The sequence below is a fragment of the Lutjanus erythropterus genome, chromosome 10, assembly GCF_056507025.1.
Source record: "Lutjanus erythropterus isolate fLutEry1 chromosome 10, fLutEry1.hap2, whole genome shotgun sequence".
NCBI classification, from domain to species: domain Eukaryota; kingdom Metazoa; phylum Chordata; class Actinopteri; order Lutjaniformes; family Lutjanidae; genus Lutjanus; species Lutjanus erythropterus.
Window position 1 is genome coordinate 31,743,393 of NC_139326.1, and position 15,928 is coordinate 31,759,320.

The window sequence follows — 15,928 nt, forward strand, 5'->3', positions numbered from 1 at the left end:
TTTATCTGGGCTGCCAGCCCCGCTCTCCACACACTTACTGTACAAACAAGCACGGGCACACACAATCTCACGCGCTCACTCTCTGTAATTACTGTCAAGGCAGGCTGTGCGGAGAGTGAGCGGACTGCAGCCAAGTTGTTCCACAGCCCTTCCAGCTGGCTCAGTGTCCATGTAAATTCACTTTATTCTGACTATTTTGAGAACAACGGGAGTCTGACTGATCAGAGAGAGTCTGCAGGGACTTCGCATGACAACCTGTTATGACACTAATTTAGGACATTTTGTATTCTATTATTAACAGCTGCTGTTTCGTGACAGTCATGTTATTATCACATCTCCAACCTTTGCAGACATTGCATTTATTCTCACTGTATGCTGAATGACTGTGCAGTGACTGGCAAGAGCGGACTGAAACTTACTAACAGATATGAAGTCTGGAAAAGGTCCATAACACTCAGTTCACTTTCCAACTCAACATGGTCTGTTGACATGAAAAGTAAATGATAGTGCTGTCAAAGCATTAAGACAGAGATTACACTTCATGTCTGCATCTGTGTCAGTGCTGGGATGACAGTTATTCACACAACAGATTAACTACTCTATGATCTGATCCGCTGTGTGTCCTTTGCTTACACTGTTCAAAATCATACTTGGTGGCATCACCTAAACTATTCTCATTAACTTAACAGAAACATTAAAGTTTTATTTATTAAAGTTAATTCAACTTTAAATTTCTAGTATTTATTTTCAGAACATTCAAGAACTTATAAACAAGAGTTCTTCTCTTTTGACTTGAAATGATGAGTTGAATGAATGTACTTTACAGAGTTCAATCAACTCATTAAATTACATCTTTACAGAGACATACACATTTGCAGACTTCCCAACATGCTTTTTTTGCGTAACATTTTTTTTTTTTTCATTCACTTTGGCTCAGATCTCAAATGAGAATGACTTTCTTTCAAAACAATACATTAAAATCTCTGAGCGATTAGTTTGTTGTTCTTAACAGATTTAAATTTATCATTTTTCTGAAATTGCACGTTATGGCACGTGTGCAAAAGAGTAAGCACAATATGTCAACAACTTGCACAATAACCACTTGTACATGCTGCTGAACTCGTCACATGCAAAATTCAAATATCAAAATCTGTTGAATGTACATGTATATTCTATAATTGAACCATCAGTTCAACTATCAATCAACGAGTGGGAAAAAGAGACCTATACTACAGTTCACTCACCTCTGTATTTGCCACTATAAACCTGTTCATAACACTTTGCTTCACAAATAAGTTTACTGTGTGCATACAAAAGTGCATATCCTTTTTCTGTGTGCTACAGTATTGTGCAGCATTGACCTTTCCCAGTAAACTTTTACTGTAACTACTATTGAGATCTCAATCTAAAAACCTCAGTGCGATACATAACAATTAAAGTTATGTCTAGTTGAAAGCTTTTTTTGTTTTTTTTCTCTTGTATAGTACAGTTGTCAGTCAGTATCAACTAAAAAGTAGAACAAAACAAAGATTTGTATTCAAGTAACGTTTCCAAGGCTGACTGTCACAGTGAAAAAAAACCATCTAAACATCTGAGTAGCAACAAAACAAGTTTTCTTTTTGCTAACATTTCCCAATTTACTGACAAAATAACTTGGTTTTGAAGTACGAAATATTTTGGGTGAGTTACTGACTTCTGCAAACATGCAATAGAGTTGATGTCCCATCAAACAGTTGTGACAAATGCATTTACAATTCAGAGAATGTTAGACTGAAAAACTAAAACTGAGTAAAAATGATTGAGAAAAACTGTAAAACTCTCTCTATATATGTGAGTATATTGAACTCAGTCCCAAACCCCTGAAAAAATTCACTAAGTCTTCAAACTGAGAAAACATTAAGTGTTATTGGTTCGACTTAACATCTTAAGCTCATTGAACAATTTTCTCAAGTGCAACTGAATTAACATTAGGTGTATTGACAAGAAAATGTAATTTGTTTTGAATCATTGCGAAATAACCTCAACTTGTTTCCAATTCAGTCAAATTAAATTTTTAAAGCAGCCTGGACACAACTTTTTTAAATTAAAGAAAATAGTCACACTATAATATATTTATAGTGAACAATGGTTCATTTGAACTTGTCGTCAAGGCCTTTTCTTTTAAGAAAGAAATTTAAGACTTCCAGGTCCATTTGAGTGTCGTCCTCACCTGCAGCACACTGACAGTGTATCCTGCTTTCCAAAGACTGCCACGACTTCTTCAGTCTTCATATTTCAGGTGGTGGTCACTGAAAGTCTGCTGGGCACAGAAACTCCTCTCCATCTGTCTGTGTGAGTGATCATTAAATTCGGTTAATCGACTAGTAACCAAAAACCTGAACATGACAGCAACATTGTCTATGAGAGGTTAGTCATAAGTTACTGCAGAAAAGGTTTGTTCACTCGCTCAGTTAGGTCCAAGCAGTTTCTGCTTGTTATCTAAAGCAGTGCTACATGAACAGGTCAAGGGTGCTTCAAGACATGTCCTCCTTTTCTCAGGCAAGGTTTTTATACTATAAGTACATTTTTATATTACGTCTTTGGTTGTCATAGTAACACAACACACAAGGTGCACAGCGGTTATAGATACTGACTGTCAGTGCAAGTGAAGGACAGATTTGTCACCGCAAACAGAGCTCAATGAAATGCTGATACACCTCAACCCCCGGCTGAGTCTGAGACAACTGAACATGAGCCAAGCAAAAGAAATTAAATCAGACTGTATGCTGAAAGCTCCCACACCATGTACTCATCTACATGGAAAAGCACCTGTCAGTGTAGCCTGTTGCACTACTATCACATGACATTAAACTTATAAAACAGTCACAGTATAGTTATATTAGATTTAGGCAATAAAAATACTTGGTAAAGGTTCAGAAAAGATCTTGGTTTGGGTTAAAATAAGTGTGTCAGCTAACAGAAGTGAGAGTGACGAGACAGATGTCATGTACATAACAAAAGTTCAGTAACTTACAACTTTAAATAATAAATGCTGACTTTTGGTTTCACACAAGAGTCTGGACTTCTCTTTTTCTACTTCTCTTGTCACCATTAACAAAGCCACTAAAGATCATTGCCTCACAATAAATGTAAATATGAGTAGTAATAAGCTGCTTGCACAGGCGATGTAGACACCTGATTTTTCTGGTTAGGACAGGTTGCAATAATGGTAAATCTCAATAGACATCTCAGGACTCTTTAGCCAAAAAGACAGGCTTAAATAAAAGAACATAATAAATACATAAAAACAACAGTGTTTATTGTCCTTGAATATTTAAAATTGAAGCTAATTCTGCTATTAAACAATATGGAAGCCCACTTCCGCCACTGAAAGAAAAAAATATCCTCAAGGTGAGTCATAATTATGAGATTAAAAAGTCATAATTATGTTAAATAAAAAGTCAAAATTATGAGATAAAAAAAGTTGAAATTTTATAAATTGTTAGATTTTTTTTTCTCAAAGATTGTAGGTAGTTATCATTATTTTGATGTTTGTTCAAGTGTTCATTTTTCTGATCAATTTGGTTTAATTAGTTTAATTAAGTGGTTTCACATCATGATTAACAGCTGAGCTGAGCTCGGAAAGCAGTCAACCGGCTGTGTGGGTGGGACCTCAATACCACGGCTCAAACCCTGATCACTACAGCCTAGACTCTGGCTCCAAATAACGTCACCAGTGCAAGATGGCAGCGCTCATATCCAGGATATTTGGGCTTCATTTTTGTACAGTGGGAGGGAATGGATATGTGTGGCCCATGTTTATTTACAATCTACGTTTCCAACTGTTGCAATCCTAATCCTAACAAAGTGCTTATTTCAACCCAAACTCTTTTCTTAAACCTACAAAAATAATAATGCCTAAACCTAACCAAACCTTCAGCACTACAGTGTCAAATCATAAAACCTGTTTATTTTTTCAACAATACCCAGTAACAGGTTTGGAAGTCACAGACAAATGAAGTGGTCGTACTGACAGGGGCGTCAGACCAGAAAACACTCAACACATGTTGTTCTGGACGTCATGGACAAATGACATATTTTATCATTTAATCTGGAGGACTTGTTGGGGGTTGGGGATGCACATGGAGGGGTACCAAAAAAGAATATTACTATGTAGGGTGCCTAAGGAATAACTCACCTAAAGAGCTTTACAGTTTAAGTTTTACTGACATTACATATAATGAATCATTTGATTTACCAGCTAATATTTCAGTAATTAATTTAAGTACCCAGATCTACTTTTACAGGGGCTTTCAACATTTTGCAGGCCATGGACTTAGCTTATAGACAATCGGAGCAGGGACCCTGACTACTTATCTTACAATGAAAATTATCAGATTGTCTCTTGTATGGGTTTAGTTGTAGCTGCTAAGTCAGCAGCACTTGATACAGCTAATTGATTAATATGTTTCAATAGTACGTAGCTAACTAGTTCACTGTTATGGATTGGTGCCACACAGTGATTTAGTAGGTTAGCCAGACCTCATGATTGCACAAGGATTCATGGGTAGCCTTTTGTCAGTGTTCTGTAAATGAAATGCTTGTTTGTTTGTTTGTTGGAATTAGTTGAGTTGGATTGACAAAAAAAATGTAAAATAGTACAATCATACAATATCATCAATAAAGCATATTGAAAAAGCCCTGATGAGCTTTTTGGAGCTTGAAAAAATAGGGGCCCAGAGACCAAATATTCTGATCTTTGCAACATTGGATTCACATATTTTCATTTTTGGAAAAAACAAAACTGTCAAAAAATTATAAAACAATAATGTGCAGTCTGCCTTATCTGCAGTAACTCTGAGGAGCCACTTAGGTGTCCCAGACCCCCTTTTGAAGACCCATGCTCTTTGACCAGTGTTGAATTCCACACATACACATGAGTGCAAGCAACACCCCCACTGACCTATCTGTGACAGGACATTTCTGCATGTGTTGTTTAAAGTTGTTTTGTGGTCTTGTTTTGCCCTTCATCCTACAATAAAATCAAGGAGCACGACCACTCCATTAGTTTAGGTTAACAAGTAGTAAATTTAATTGAATTTTTTTTTTTAACTTGTCTTTACAGCATAGCTTGAATACAGTCTATCATCTCTGACCTGAAACATTTGGCCATCAGTTTTACAATGCAAAAAACTAAATGTGAGCTTGTAAAGCCAGTAACTCACTGCTGATGTTACAGCTTAGATTCAATGTGTTTGAACTTCATGCATCTAATGGAATAAATATGAGGCGCTGTGTTGTAGCTACAGTAGGTTACATCTGCACTAAGCTGAACAACCTTCCCTTGACAGCTATGTGGAGCTGCAGGGCAGCAGACTAAACCAATCAAAGTAATAACAAGAAAGACAGGGAGGATGCAAGAGGGAGGGAGGAAAAAGAGATATATACAAACAGCCTCTGCTGATGAGGGTAAGCCAGTGGGCCGCTGGCTGTTTGTTCCACATCAGAATGTCAAACAGGGCAGCAGCAGCCTGCGCTGAGTCACGGAGGTGAAAATAATGTCAGGCGTTGGAGAAGACGAGTCACCAGACTCCCAGGACCCAAAAGTCACCCACAACTCAAAGGCAGTGCAGACCAGGCTGTATACTACCCACTCGCCATAGTCACAGGCTTGAATTTCCTCCTCCAGGAGACATGCGTGTGTTTCGTTGAAATATAACTCGAGGAAACGTGACTTCTCTTTCCTTGATTCGTGCAGTTCTCGCTTGCGGTGTCAGGCTGCAAACGAGAAGCTGATGTCTTCACACCACAAACCACAGGAGGAACCAGCTGCCAAATGCCATTTGGACAGGCGGAGACACATTTACTGATGTGCGATGCTCACCTTGTTTCTCTGCTCTGCAGCGTGGGAAAGTTGTAAAAGTGAACTTTCAGCTGAGCAGCCAGCAGCAGAGCAGCAGCAGACCATATATCTGTGTTTACTGCATGTCCTGGATATCAGTGCACCACCGCTGGCAGTACAGCTGGCTGAAGTCAGCCATCCAACAGCATGCAGCGATGTGGCCGTGGGCGGTGTGAATGTTGTCACTCCTCAGCGAGTCCAGAGACCTGGAGATTTTTTTCTGCAACTTCTTCTGATATCCTGATATGAACAGAGAGTTTCTGTGCAGTTGGTGGCAGGAGTGTCTCATCAATCATCTTTTTGTATTGATCACGCTTCTGTACTGTTGCTCACAATAACAGCGAGTGGAGACAAGGGCGACAGAGAGACTGAATTTTTTTGACACCACTGTTGATCTGAGTGCAGTGTGAGAGTCCTGCCACTGGCTCCCACAGGATCAGATCAATGACAGGCTCAATCAGTATCTGCGTCCTGACACTGAGCCATGAAACAAGAGAAGATCTCTCAGATACTCCCTCCAGGAAAGAGCAGGCTTCCTTTTTGTATAAACAAGTGTCACTTAAATTTTTTCAATGATTAAAACCAGAAACTAGACTAGCCAACAGCCAGCAGCTCTTTTAGGCTGCATGCTGCCTTCAAATAGAACTCATAAACTTAGGGTTATGACATGGGAATTTGTTTACATGATATGCTTTCAAGTGGTTAAGTCAAGGGGATACTGTTGCTATGCAACAGCAACATGGATGCCAAAACTGTAGGCATCTAGAAGCCGCCAAGCTAATAACTTAGCAAGCTAACAAGTGGGAAACATAATGCAGGAGAGGCAAAAGCAAAATTAAAACATGAGGCCGGTGAGAACATCATTTTCGTCACACATAGTGTGCTACAAAATTATGAAGAGTGACCCTATACAGTGACAAAATTACAATATATTCCTTCCACTGAAAAATCCACAGAAACTGTAAACAAACATGTCACAACTTCTTAAAAAAAGATCTTGATTTTTTTGTGAACACGATGAATACCACCCCATTTGAAGATGGCAATAAGCTTATTATACACATCAGCGCTTTGAGCTAAATGTTATTGTGAACATGCTGACATGTTTATATAGACATGTTGATTTTGTGTGCTAGCACTTCCTGGTATAAATCAAAGTATTTGACAATTAACATTCTGAACTTGATGGCAGATGGAAAGGTAATGGAGTAAATAATGTAATGAAGGGCAATACATTTAAAGAAATCCATCCAGCAGTTAATCAGACATATAACTAAAAATTACAAATATCAGGAAAAGTCAGGCAAACATAAAATTTTTCATCCAAGGACCAGGCATGTCTGTACTAAATTTTATATCAGTACATCCACCAGTTTCTGAAACATTCAAATTTAGACCAAGGTGGTGGACAGATGGACAGGCTGACTGACAAACAGACTGTCATTGCCGTCTCCAGAGCCATGCCACTAGCATGGCTGAAAGCAAACAAATTGGGCCAAGAAAAGGCACAGAATTTGCTAAAGTACTCATGCAAAAAAATCAAGACAGAGACCCATGACCAAAATAAAAAACAATAAAGAAGAATAAAATAAAGTCAGATATTATTCAGGAAATGAAATCACAGAGAGAAATACATTTCTGAGGCCGATTAGCCATAACTATGCAATAACTTTACCCCAAAATGTATTACTGCTTAGCTTCCTTAATCCTCAAACAGGGTTTGAAAGGATGAGTGTGATTATTTTGCAGACAGGAAATTAATTGTGAGGGTCTTATGCTCTCTGCTCGTCACTTACAGTGCATGGCACCTAAAATGTGCGTGCTTGGCCCAGATCTCTTGGAGGAAAGCTTTTGGTTTTCATTTGCTTTCCAGCCCTGAGCTTAGCATTTGACAAAGTGCCACCTCAGCAAAGGGCATGATTAATTCTAATAAGACTTGAAGACATTTTTTTCCTGCTCTGTGATTAAGTTACTTCAAAGGACAGGTTTCCAATAGTGGGGCAAAGTGTGGACCTTTTGAAAGCAAGAAGTTCACCATTTAATGTATATCTGTTACCTCTATGAGTAACCTAATAACATTAAAAAATATAAATGTGAATGCACACTCAGGTTTTCATGATAGAAATAGTAAAAATCTCCTTGATATTTTGGTGCTGGTAAAAGAAATAGAACAGCAGGACCAGGGTCACATTCTGATGATATGAATGAGAACTGTATGAGACTCTATAACCATGTTTACATGAAGAGTATTTTGATCTTTGTCGGCAGAACTGACAGCATTGAGGGGCTTGTGCCAGAGCAGAGCCTTCACTGATTTACAATGTTTTCTGCCTGGACAGGATGAAAACAGTTTAGAGACAAAATATGACAAATTACAAAGTGCAGTGTGTGAACACTGAAGCTGATTCAGTTCATGAAACATTTGTCTTTTGTTGTTCTGAACTCTGAGTGTCTGGTAAGTCTTTCCTGGGGAAAACCTCCGGATCACAGGATGTATTTTATGTCTGCACGGTCACAACAAATTGAGGGGACATGGATGTTTGCACAGAGCCTGCAGCTGGTATTATTAAGCTGGTATTATACTTTCCAGGGTCTGCTTGGGTCTGTGTGACATAAATTTCATAATCAGATGGTGTACTCGTAAGCTCTGTGCGGACATCTGTGTATCACAATTGAAAATGCAAACTTATCCACGCTATTTTCTATGCAACCACTACAGTATGCCGCTCCTGTAGATGGTGATCTACTGTCTATGTGTTGAAGGCGTCCTTCAAGCAGGCTCTAGAAAGTGGTATCAACTACTACACGTCCGTGGTAATGCAGCTGTCCGCAGCTGTCCGTGTAAGTGTCCATTGAGGAATATAATCCAGGTTTCTGTACACCCTCTGATGACGAAACATCATGTGGCCCTTAGTGCAGACGCTGGACATATAATACCAGCTTTCCAGTGACCATAGCTGAACCAAGACAATTAAGACACACCTTATATATCATGGCAGAAAATCAAGTGCCTCTTCTTTGATGACTTTTTAGCCACATTAGCAGCATGACTCTATGGCAGGGGATTTCAAAGTCTTAGAGAAATGTGCTCACTCAATTCCTGGATGCTGGATAATTATTATGTGATTTGATCCCATAGAAAATCAACAATTGAGCCAAGGTAGCCTAATAATACTGTTTTACACAGCTCCATCAAATTAAAAAAAAAAAGGTCTGTCCCAAGGCATTCATTAGTCTCTGACTCTGGGAACGTGGGGAAAAACAGTCAAATTTCCCAATTCTATATCTCTGAACTATCTTTTAACAAAAGCACACACATTGGTTATTCTGTGTGATCTCCTTTTGATAACCAAGGTAATCACTAATGTAATATATTTTCTTTTCAATTCACTGAACCTCCTCTGAAACTGTGTGGAGCCTCCCTGAGGAGGCCCGCCTCCCACTCTGTGAACATCTCTGATCTGTGGCAATTATGTCCATCTGTCATCAGCTCACCCACTACTTTGGTCGGGACTGAAATATCTCAGCAGCTACTGGATGAAATGTGATGAAATTTGGTACATAAACCCATGATGCCCAAAGGATGAGTCTTTATGATTCTGTTAGTCTGCTGACTTTTCCAGTAGTGCCACCATGAGGTTGACATTTTAGTGAAATGTCTTGATTTGATTTGATTACTGTCGTGAAATTTTGTTCAGACATTTAAATTCCCCTGTATTGTAATAACTTTGGTGACCAAAGGGAGACTGGACTGTGGAGAAATGGTAAGATTCAGTTAGATTTGCACAGAAACAGACAGTAGAAATGTCCTTCAGAGAGTGACTTTTTGCTTTTATACTTTGAGTACATTTCAGAGCCTGTACTTTTTCATTTTAACTCGAGTAAAAAAGCTCAATCGGTACCTCTGTTTCACACAAATATCCGTACTTCTACTTGAGGAAAGAGCGTTTGTACTTTTGCCCCTCTGTCGATACCTTAGAGGTGTTGATTACTGATATCCAGCCCGAGGTTACAGACCTCATGAGACGGATTCAGACTACCGTATCGGATCATTTCAGGGAATAAGGGAGAAAAGTTAGCCGGTGTTGAGTGTTGTAATTAAGATAAATTTATTCTTATTCCCTCTGAGGCAACAAAAGTCTGTTCCTTTTACTGGATAATTATAAAGGAAAGCTAATGAAGCACAATGCCAGATGTTGCAGTTTTATCTGTGACAACAGATCGCTCTCTTGTTTAAACCCCACAAAACCCAGACTATTGTATATGTCTTTTACAACAATTTACATGTACAGTCATATGCCATACAGACCCTTTCTGCACCCTCACATATCCTACGACCCATTAGAGTTCTCCTCTAAAGCATGTTCTGATATTTACATCATAGCTGTGTAACAGCAAACATTTACTAATGATGGAGAATCCATATTCAGCAACCAGTGTCATAAACAACTGGAGCTCCTTTTACAGCCCCTTCGTCTAAAATCCCTTTCAAGTGCCTGTCTGAATATTCATTGGCAAACCTTTCCACTTGAAGCTGTTCTAGAAATCCCCTTCTTAAGGAGCACAGTCATACTCACACGGTTAAATAACTGCATGAAAGTGTAATCAACTGCACCTTTGAATGTTAATGTTAAGGATGGGAGACATTTGAAAACAGCTTTGATATGCATGATGGGATGCAGCGCTCCTCCTAACGGCTCATTCTCATGCTCCGAACACAAGGCCTTGTTTATTAAAAGCTGCCGAGGATCCAAACTCAGCTTGTTGTCATTACATAAAGCTTTTTGCCATAATTTATCTTTGAGCGTGGTGCCGTGAAGTCAAAACAATGTGATATGCATGGCCAACCAGTTCTGTCAAATCTATTTCTATCCTACCATTGTCTGTTTCATTCCAGCTACTTTACTGGTGAAGGTGTAGACCAGTCAGCCAACCACAGAGCCTGTCAAACTGTCAGTAGTTATGAAAGCTATTCACAGCAATCAAATGTCAAGCTACCAGTCGGATAGCAGAGGGGGAGAAGAGAACAGAAAAGAAAAGGTAATTACAGTGCTGAGCATTACATTATAAAAAGTTTTATAGCCTACAGTATGTCAAAAGCAAACCTTTTTTTAGCTTTGTAGCTATTTTGTGCAACAAGATGTGCTCAATAACATCTAAACTCATATTAACAGAAGAATCTACTGTACGACGGCTCAGAGCTCAGGAAAACTTCTCATAGTTTAGCACAGTTGTCAATTTTTCACAAAACAGAGGTGCAGAGAGTAACAGAATATCCTACGAGTATAAATGACAGTTGAAATTTACAATGAATTTATATAACACTCCTGAAAAGTAAAAGTTGTGAATGAAAGTCAATGTGTGACTTCAAGTGTAACTGTATGATCATTCCAATTTGAGACGAAATCGTAGTGAGAGAGTTTATAGTTTTTGACTTCATATAAATAATATAATAATAAAGGAGATGGAAAGCCAGTTTAGACAGTTTTAGGTATTATATATCATTTAGGTGCATTAGGTACAAAAACACAAAAGCCTAATGTACGCATTTCATACAGATACATTTCTAAACTACCAGACAGTTACATGGAAATATCCCAGAGGTCGACATTAACCATGACCTATGGCTACAAGAAGTTACTCTGTGGCCATTTAGGTCTCTACAAAAACAAACAGTGCTTGTTGCCAGCTACCTACTCATTTGTCAAGGCTACTGAAGTATGGGTTTACTAAACCTACCCAGACTGTTTATATGATCCTTACAGAAGAGCCAGAAACACAAAAGGCTGACTATGAAAAAACAAAATGGCAACGAAAATGAATAGAAGCAAGAGTGACTAAAAAAGTGACAACATCACAGGTACTGAAGACAGATGGGTTAAATTGCCTTTTGTGTATTGTTCACATTTGGTCCACCAAAAGTGTACTTTGGCTACCAAATGTATGGTGCCCCCTTGTGCCAGTGCTTATAATATTAGTGTCTATTCCTGTATAGATGCCCATTATTTAGAACAGCAACCTTAATTGTTGCAATTGTGTTCAAGGGGAGGGTGCAACAGCACTAATGATATGTTAATTATTTTAATGCATTATGTACAGTATGTCAGCTACTATCTCCAGAAGTGGAAGTATTCACATCCCTCATTTATTAAAAATACTTCACTATCAGTAAACTACAAGTCAAAAATTTCTGCATTCAAGCATTCATTATGGAGACAGCCTCCGTTCACCTGTTGTTCACGTTGTTGTATAGTGTAATATTGGATTATTATCATTTAATCTAAACTATTTTACAAACTGTGGGGTAGTTTAACCCATAAAAATGCATAGAATTGATGTTATGTGATGATTGATTGAGTATTTTTAGTAGGAGTAGGAGTAACATCTTTATCTGGAAAATAACTACTGACTCTAGCTGTTAGATCAATGTAGTGGAGTAAACCAATGCAAAACAATAAATGTCTACAGAAGCATAAACTGTGTATACTTCAGTAAAGTCAAGTACCTTGAATCTTTTTTAGTAGGATAGTTCCTGTTACAATTAACCTGTTTCCTCAAGATATTTGCTCTTGTTTAAATCACCAGTTTGCTGCAACTCTCAGAGGCTAAATTTTGACTAAAAGGCATAAAGCAAATTTTAGAGAGGTTGTAGCTGACTCTTACTGGATGTAATCAAGCATCTAGCCGAAATTTGTGACTGTCGAAACTTGTTTATTCTGATCTGGTGTACCGGCATTAATTGTAATGGAATCAGAGAATTGTGTTTTTTGTTAACAAAGAACAGTAGTGATTGCTATCCCCGCACATGTGGTGCATTATCGTGCAAATACATCGAGCTTTAAGGACCTCTGATTTTGTGGTAGTGCCCACTTTCCTCCTACAATTCACAATGATGTTTTGAAATTTAGAACATGCACAGTAACACTGAGGATTTTATAAGTGCTAGTGGATGAAAAATATCAGGAAATGCATGTTTAAGCTATGATATACTAAGCGAGTACTGCAAGCATATTCAAAAGCATTAAACTCCCAGTAATAATTTGTTTCGTCCATTTTTTAGAGGTCTGACTCTGTGCCTTTATGGTTGATGTGTTTTAACACTCTGCTTAGTGTGAATTTCTGAGATAAACACGTAATGCAAGAATGGACATTTTGTTAAATATACATGTGTATGTTAATTAATAAATGATTGGACATGCATAAATAACCCATTTTTCCCAGAGCAGCTCACACATTTGCATCACTGGCTGAGACTAATAAAAGGCGTCTTGCTGAGATACCCATGTCTCACTTCATTCAGCTGCCTTCTGTATGGAGCCTTCAGCGGGAAGTGACTCATTCCCTCCTGCTCTTGTGTTGGTGGTGAAGAGATGAGCCACATGACCCCAGTGCATGATTAATTAGTGATCATTATCCCATCTCCGCTCTCCTCAGTGGGTGCTGTGCTTTTGTCCTCGCCTTTATTAGCATAGCTAGCCGCCTTTTCACGCGACTCTGGAACACGGGAATGCGGGAGTCGTTGCAGAGGTCTGGCAGAGGTTTGTCCGATATTATGATCACATGCTTTGGGCTTTCTTCTCCGTGAGACGGAAATGGAAGGAAATGTTCAGTGGGTGACAGGGTGTCATTAGACTTCTTTCGGAGGGCCACGAGCACCTGTGTTATTGTGTCTGTTAAAAACTTGCTTATTCATTGAAGAACACACCTAAATAAAGTTTTAAATGAACAGTCATTCAGTTTTCATGGGTCAGCCGTGTATCTCTGACTGGCATGGACGTGTAGAAAAAATTCAGCCTTTATTAAATACCTAGACTTACTAATGAATGTTTTCAGCTGCAGACTTGTGATGAGTCAGTGGAGCCACTGGATACATGTGTAATCAGTTATGAAGAGAAGGCAACCTGGGTCCTGTTCTTTCTGGGCTGATTACGACTATAATCCAGGCTGATGATCGTTTTAGCCGGGTCACATGATGTCATTATTAGGTTGTTATTTCACCCATTTTGCTCATTTGAATCTAAGACTATTACTGTATGACATGACCTGGGATTACAATGCGCTCTTATTTTGAAATCCCAGAGGAAAGTTGAAACCACATTTAAATGATTGGCTGACCTTCTGCCACGGCTTAAACAGACAGAACCTTGTAGTCAGCTGAGCAGGAGTTCATTTAAAACCATTAAAAGCATCATCTAAAAACACATCTGCACCCCTGCCAAAAACTGTAATGAAATGGGAGATTAAAGAGACTCTGAGCGTGGCATCAAATGAAATGTGTAGGACTAATTATGATTTCATCCATAGTGCATGATGCATCTTTTTTAATAGCTTAGATTGAAAAATATATTTTGTGTGTTTACAAGATTTGCATGTTGAATTGTGTGGGAAATGTTTGGAGAATATCCAGAGACTATTTTAAGCTCCCATGATGCAGTTTAAGTGATTTATATAGAATCAAGATCATGTTGTTCCCTTTTCAATTCATTGCTTTTTTATTAATTAATATTTTTTAATAGCAAAACATGATATTGACCACAGTAATAAAGCAAACAAACAAAAACAACAACAACAACAAAGAGGTACAGAAGCAAAGAGACTCATTGATAAAAATCTATTTATATTTCCCTCTCATGTTCTGTGTCTGTGCCCTTAGAAATGAATGACTTCATAATAGATTTTGCAGTAAGACAGCAATCTGAATCTTTCAGTCCAAACTGTATTTTCAACTCAACAAAAGGGACAATATTTTCATTTCTGATTACTTGTCCTATACTTGTCCCACATGACTTATGCTGTGCTGTTACACTATTTTAAAGGTTTTTACACCAGCAGTGAACAAAGGGTTGCTCTGTAATGGAAATAGTGGTAAAGATATTTAATTAAAAGTCTGACTTTTTTGTCACATATTTGCTATTTTACAAGAAAACTGTAACAATGGGTTGTCCATTCTGGGACTGACTTTGGGATTATACCATAAAGTTAGTGGAGTTAAATCTTTGTTATGTTCTTCTATAATTTGCTTCTGACGCCATTGCCAATTGCCAACCTCTGGGGTAACTTGAATTATACACTGTGCAGTCCTGGTGGATATCTGGTAGCCCTGTCCCTCCTCTATTTTGCAGGTTTATTATTTTTTTATGAGTCATTGCAGGTTTTTTGTCCCTCCATAAGAAGTCAGTGAATAATTAAATTATATCCATAAACCAACAGAGAACTTCAGGTTTAAGGATGACTTAAGAAAATTCAGCCTTGGCGAATTTCCACTTTTATAACTCCAGATCTGCCCCACTGGGTTAAAGGCAAAACTTCCCATCTTTAAATGTATTTCCTTATAGTCTTAAGAGAATTTGGTGTCTTTCACTTAATTATTTTTCAAACAGGAGATTTAATTTTAATTTCATTTAAGTATTTCATGTGTTTTGGCTTCCACTTAAAGGGGGCAGTGCCCAAATGTGATCAGTAAGTCAGATGATCAAGTGGGATTGCCTCACTCTTACTGTAATTTACTTTGTAAGCAGAAAACTGTCCAAATGTGTCAGTAAACTTTAGTATTTGAAAGATGGAATATTTGGGATCAGCTAATGTTAACGTCATTTGCAAACAGGCTGGCTTTGAATTCATAGTCATCAATAAGGGCAAGGATAAAAATAATTGTTAAGACTAGGCAACCGTGGTCTGTAGACCGATAAAAGCAGAATGGATCACAATTTGTACCATTTGTTTTAACTGCACCTTAAAGCACCTTTACTCAGTTCATAAAAAAGGGGCTGAACCTGTATTTTGGAAAGCATTTCTACTCTATGCGATCACAAGCTTTCTCAGCTTCCAGCGATACTGTTATCACTGGATGCTGATAAGCCTCTGCCCTCGTCATGACATGCAGTAGTCTCCTCATATTGTTTGAAACTCGGTGACCTTTTATATAGCCTGCTTGATCAAAATTGTTTAATTGTGATATCATTAAACAACAATGGTGTAAGTGTGTCTTGGAAATATTTAAAGCCTTCAACTGTATAACCATCATCTCCTGGTGTTTTACCATTTGAG

General features: G+C 38.2%; 1 protein-coding gene across 1 annotated transcript in view; it reads right to left on the reverse strand.

The window, feature by feature from the left end:
- Positions 1-2,134: 2,134 nt before the first annotated feature.
- The window catches only part of atad1a (ATPase family AAA domain containing 1a), a 37,064-nt gene continuing 23,270 nt past the window's right edge, over positions 2,135-15,928 (reverse strand). Inside the window, exon 11 of the transcript XR_014771475.1 lies at positions 2,135-2,327. The gene's annotated coding sequence lies outside the window, so the exon portion shown is untranslated. The remainder of the gene's footprint in view (positions 2,328-15,928) is intronic.